Source organism: Phascolarctos cinereus, unplaced genomic scaffold, assembly GCF_003287225.1.
Source record: "Phascolarctos cinereus isolate Bilbo 61053 unplaced genomic scaffold, phaCin_HiC Scaffold_9;HRSCAF=440, whole genome shotgun sequence".
NCBI classification, from domain to species: domain Eukaryota; kingdom Metazoa; phylum Chordata; class Mammalia; order Diprotodontia; family Phascolarctidae; genus Phascolarctos; species Phascolarctos cinereus.
Genome location: NW_027556402.1, coordinates 206,345,011 through 206,350,315, shown reverse-complemented (window position 1 = coordinate 206,350,315; position 5,305 = coordinate 206,345,011).

Genomic DNA, 5,305 nt, shown 5'->3' with positions numbered 1-5,305 from the left:
CAGCTGTACTTCATGTGTGCATATGCATAATTTCAATAAAGATTTTTCTTATGGATTTGCATTATTTTAACTTTAAACTTCCAATATATTTGTTTTTGGTTCTGTTATTTCAAAGGTATATAAACATTGCATTCAGGAGCCTTCAAATCAGACGCCTTGCTTATAGTAGATATCCTTGATGAAAAGCTGGGGAAACTTCTTCAAAGGACGGGTGGTAAATTTCCCTTGTAAGGCTGCTGGTGCTGGACTGACTTACCAGGTCTCAAACAAGGATTCATTAGCAAGTTAAAGGCTCCAGAAAATTAATATTCTGTGTCTGGAATGGAGAACAAGTCCACGATTCACTGATTGGGAAAAATTGAATTAGTTTCTCACTATGCTATGCCAATCAATGCTAGATAATTTCAGGTGACAAAATTAATAATAAGAGATGCAGCATAATGCAGTGCAGAGCTTTTTCGCCATTATTTATTTATTTTGATATCATGGTATCACTTCTTTGTTAGTCTAGTGAAGTCTATGGACCCTTTCTTTTGGGGGAGGGAGAAACATAATAGAATTACAAATGAAACTAATTATGTGGAAATACAATTATTAAAATGTAAAAAAACCCCTGAAATCCATAGACCTCATGTTAGGAACTTCTGGTATAGTAGATAGGAAGGCAGTCTAAAAGCAAGGAATACTTGGGTTCGAGTTCCATCTCTGACATATACTGACTGTGTGAAAACCTGTCAGTGCTCTAGGAAATTCTCTAAGAATGTAAGTTGCAGAGGAGGTGCTGATATTCAAGGGTAAATGGATTTTTCCAGTGGGGAGGGTTTAAAAAAATTAAATTTGACTTTTAAAAAATCAGCCTTCTTCCCTTCCCCCAATTGAGAACGAAAACAAAGTCCCTGTTACAAACATGTAGTCAAGCAAAACAAATTTCTGAATTGGCCTTGTTAGAAAGCATTCATCTTCCCTTTGAGTCCTTATCTTCTCTCTCAGGAGGTGACTAGCCTGTTTTCACCATGAGTCCTTTAAAACCAAGGTTGGTCATTATGTTGATCAGAGTTCTTGGGTCTATTAAAGTTGTTTGTCTTTACAATAATGTTGTCATTGTATAAATTGTTATCCTGGTCCTGCTCACTTTATTCTGTACTAGTTCATGCAAATCTCTCCAGATTTCTCTGAAACCATGCACTGCAGCATTTCTTATAGCACAAGAGTCTTGTATCAACATAGCTTGTTCAGCCATTCCCCAAGTGAAAGCTCGAAACCAGAGGCACTCAGAGTGACTACAGAGCCTGAAGAGAATGGAATTCTCCTCTTTCCTGCTCCTGACAATTCCACCGTGACTGTTACGTAGTGTGGGGCATTGATCTTCACCAATGAGGAGAGAGTCCTATCCCAGTGGCCTTTGGACTTGAGTTATGTTCAAATAAACTTTCACTTGCACACCTGATTTTGTGAGATAATTTTCCTTAACCAGCCTTTCCCTTTCCTCTTCTCCTCCTTTTCCACTCTTCTAAGATCATTGACAATAGAATCACAACTATGTCTTTTGTCCAATTATACTGACTCTATGACCCCTGATAATAATATGGTGTAGTGGTGTCACTTGTTATCATCTCTCCGTATTGAAATGTGAAATAGCGTTTAGTCCTTATGATCATTTATGTTGACCTTTTTATGTTTCTCTTAACCCTGTGTTTGAATTTCAGAGTTTCTATGAGGCTCTGGTCTTTTTTTTAAATTAGGAATTCTTGGAAGTTCTCTATTTTATTAAAGGTCTTCCACCCCCACCCCTTGGTAGGATTATACTCAGTTTTTTCTGGGTAACTGTGAAGTTTTTTTTCACACTGATGAAATCTCAGCTCTTTAAAATAAATTGACTCTTAAGACAAAGCAAAGATAATCCTTAGCAATAAACCTGAAGAAGAGACTCTTATTTCTAAAAGGAATATTTCAATGGGTTGCCATTTCTGCTTCTACTTGGGAGTACTTTGATATGAAAAGGGAAAAATTGAAAGAGAGGGAAGAGATGATCTATTTTTCTTCTTCCTGAAGAGGAGCAGCTTTCTATCCGCTGCTTCTCATAAAGAAGGAAAAGAACCATGGTGGTTTCCATCTTCCAGGAGAAGAAATGCAAGACAGAAAGAGCAGAGCAAAAAAAACCAAACCAAAACAAAAAACCAAACAAAAAACAAAACCAAAAAACATTCTGCTCTCCTGTTTGTCCAATAGAAAAAGAAAACGGCATAGCCAGAGTAAGGCTCCTCAGGTGAACAAGAAGATAAATGAGATCATTGGAGCCAATGCCTCTAAGGCCCTGTCTTAACCAAGAATGAAAGCGATGTAACTTTTAAATCCTACCTACTATTTCCAGTCCAGGAAGGTCATATGCTAGAGTCTGTTTCTGTTTAGCATCTCATCTACGTTCTCCAGGTTCTTCCAGACTTGAAGGTTAGTGACTCCCTTTTCCATGAGACAAGTCAGTTTTGAATCAAAGGGGCCTTTCTCAGAAATCTCACTTTTCAGTTCAATGAATATAACTCACTGGGACCCACCTATTGTTCTGACTGGACTCTAGCAAGACGAGTTTTTCTGAACTTCATTCTAAACAAGTAGAGAATAATTGTGTCCACTGTGATTATAATATTGGCAAGAATAGTTTAGCAGGCAGGTTGCTTAATGTTAAATAAATTGATTTGTGAGGGCTGAGGGGAAGGCCACCAACAGCTGGGGGTACCAAGGAAACCTTTCTAGGAGAGTTGGCATTTGGAGGTTGAGTAGGTATTCAATAGTCAAAGAAGACATCTTAGTATAGGAAAGAGCATAAGTGAAGTCAGTAAGGTGTGAGGGTGTGATGTTATTTGGAAAGCAGAGTAGTCCAATTTGGCTGGGGGGTAAGAACATGAGACAAAGCTGTAAAAATATGGTTGTAAAAGGTTTACGGAGGGCCTTAAATCACAAGCAGTGAATATGAATATTTCTCAATACAAGGGAGCCACTGTAGATTTTTTAGTACAATGACACTATTAACACTATAAGAAAAATGATCCTGCTTTGCAGGATAGACTGGGTGGGGAGGAAAACACAGGCTGGGGATAGGAGGTCTCTACCTCAAAGAAGTTAAAAAAAGAGGAAAAGGAATTATATGTACAAAAAGGCTTATAACAATGTGTGTGTGTGTGTGTGTGTGTGTGTGTGTGTGTGTGTGTGTGTGTTTGTGTGTGTGGGGTGGCAAAGAACTGGAAACTGAGGGGATGTCCATCAATCTGGAAATAGCAACAGATTATGGAATATAAAAGTAAAGGAACATTATTGGGCTATAAGAGATGATGAAAAGGACAGTTTCAGAAAAACCTGGGAAGACTTGTATAATAACTGAAGAGTAAAATGAGCAGAACTGGGAGAACAATACAAAAACACTAACATTATAAAGACAAAGAACTTGGAAAGACCTAAGAACTCTGATCAATACAATCCACAATCATGATTCTAGATGACTAATGGTGAAACAAGCTACTCACCTTCTGACATAGAGGTGATAGAGTCAAGGTATAGGGTGGTACATATATTTTTTGGATATGGCCATATAAGGATTTGTTTTGCTTGAATATGCATATTTGTTCCAAAGTTTTTGATTTGATTTTCTATTTGGTGGAAGGGAGAATAAAGAGGGAGAGCAGATAGATTATTAAAATTAAAAATAAGTTAAATAAGCATAGTCAAGGAAGATGGATATGAGAGTTATTATAGAGAAAAAATCAGCAGGATTTGGTGACTGGATGTGAAGTAAGGATCAAGGAAGACCCAGAGATCACTGATTGTGAATGCGACCCATGACTTACAATGTCAGATCACATTGACCAGGTTCAAATTTTGGGGAGTTTTTCAACAATAACGGCTCACCCCCACCATTCAGGGTATCCTTCTAGGATCATCATAAATATGACTTATGCCTCTTTAAAGTGCCTACTCCCTGCCCGTCTGTGACCCCTGCAAACATTAAGGCTCACCGCTTCTCAATAAAAGAACAGCCCTATTAAAAGATCAATAACAAGATGAGGAAATAGAATGTTCCCCTCTCATCGATGTACAGGCACTGTCCCCATCTACTCATGTTCTACCACTTTGTTACAATCTGACCATTCATGAATAGATTTGAGAGCCTCAGTATCTTTTTCATATCTGCTTGCCTCCATGTCACTGTTGCTGCTGTACTGCTGCCATTTTTCCTGGGCTGGGTGCCTTAGAATCCTCTCAGTCTATATTCCATGCATCTTCTGGCTTACCTCTTTATGCATAGATTCTGTATCTTTATAGTGTAGTAACTTTTAGCTGGCAGGCTCCCATGCTCCTCATGGCCACCTGGCTCTTTTAGGGCACTGGAGCTGCCAGCAACTTCATATGCATTGCTTTCAGCTTGCCAAGAGCCGCCTCTGGCAAAACAGAAAGCACGTCCCTTTGGCTATGGGAGAGGAATGACATGCCTCTCACTATCAAAGAGGAAGCACACATTCTCTTTCTACTAACTTCCAGCCTGGCAAAGGTCGCATACAGAGCTCTGTGCATCACAATTCATAATTCTTGCTATATTATTATGGGACAAAAGATGAATGCTCGTGAACAGAAAGAGTGAAATCAGGAGGATGATGCCAACATATTTAGCCAAGCTTTGGATTGGTTGACTTTGAGGCGGCAGTGGGAAATTCCACTGTTATTGGAAATGTAAATCTAGGTGCTCAGGAGAAAGGTCATGATTATGGCTATATGTCTGGGGCTCATTACCAAAGATGCACGACTCACCATGGTCATGAATGAGATTGCCAAGGGTGAAAAGACAGGAAGATAAGAATCAAAGAGAGAACCTTGACAGGACAGCCATATTAAGTCTTCAGGAAGAGCATGAAGAGACAGCAAAGGAAGTAGAGGAAAATAGAGTTAGGAAGAAAACTAGGAGAGTATAGTATCTTTGAACTTGGATCAGGGGAGTATCCAATAGGACAGAGTGGTCAACAGGGTTCAAAACCACCTAGAAGTGAGGGAAGATGAGGGCTACTGAGTTTGAAGATTAGAGATATTAATGAACTTAGAGCAGTTTCAGTCAAGTGATGGGGGCAGAAATTGAAAGATTTCTGATTGAAAGAGCCAACTTGATGAGACACTGGGCAGTAGAAATAGAGTGTGAAGGCCATTTTTTTTTCTGTGAAGTTTTCAATGAAGGGGAGAAGACAGATGAGATCATGTTTGGATGGAGTAGAAAGGTTAAGGGAAACCTTTTTTTTTATTGTGATAGGGCAGATGGAAAGAGACT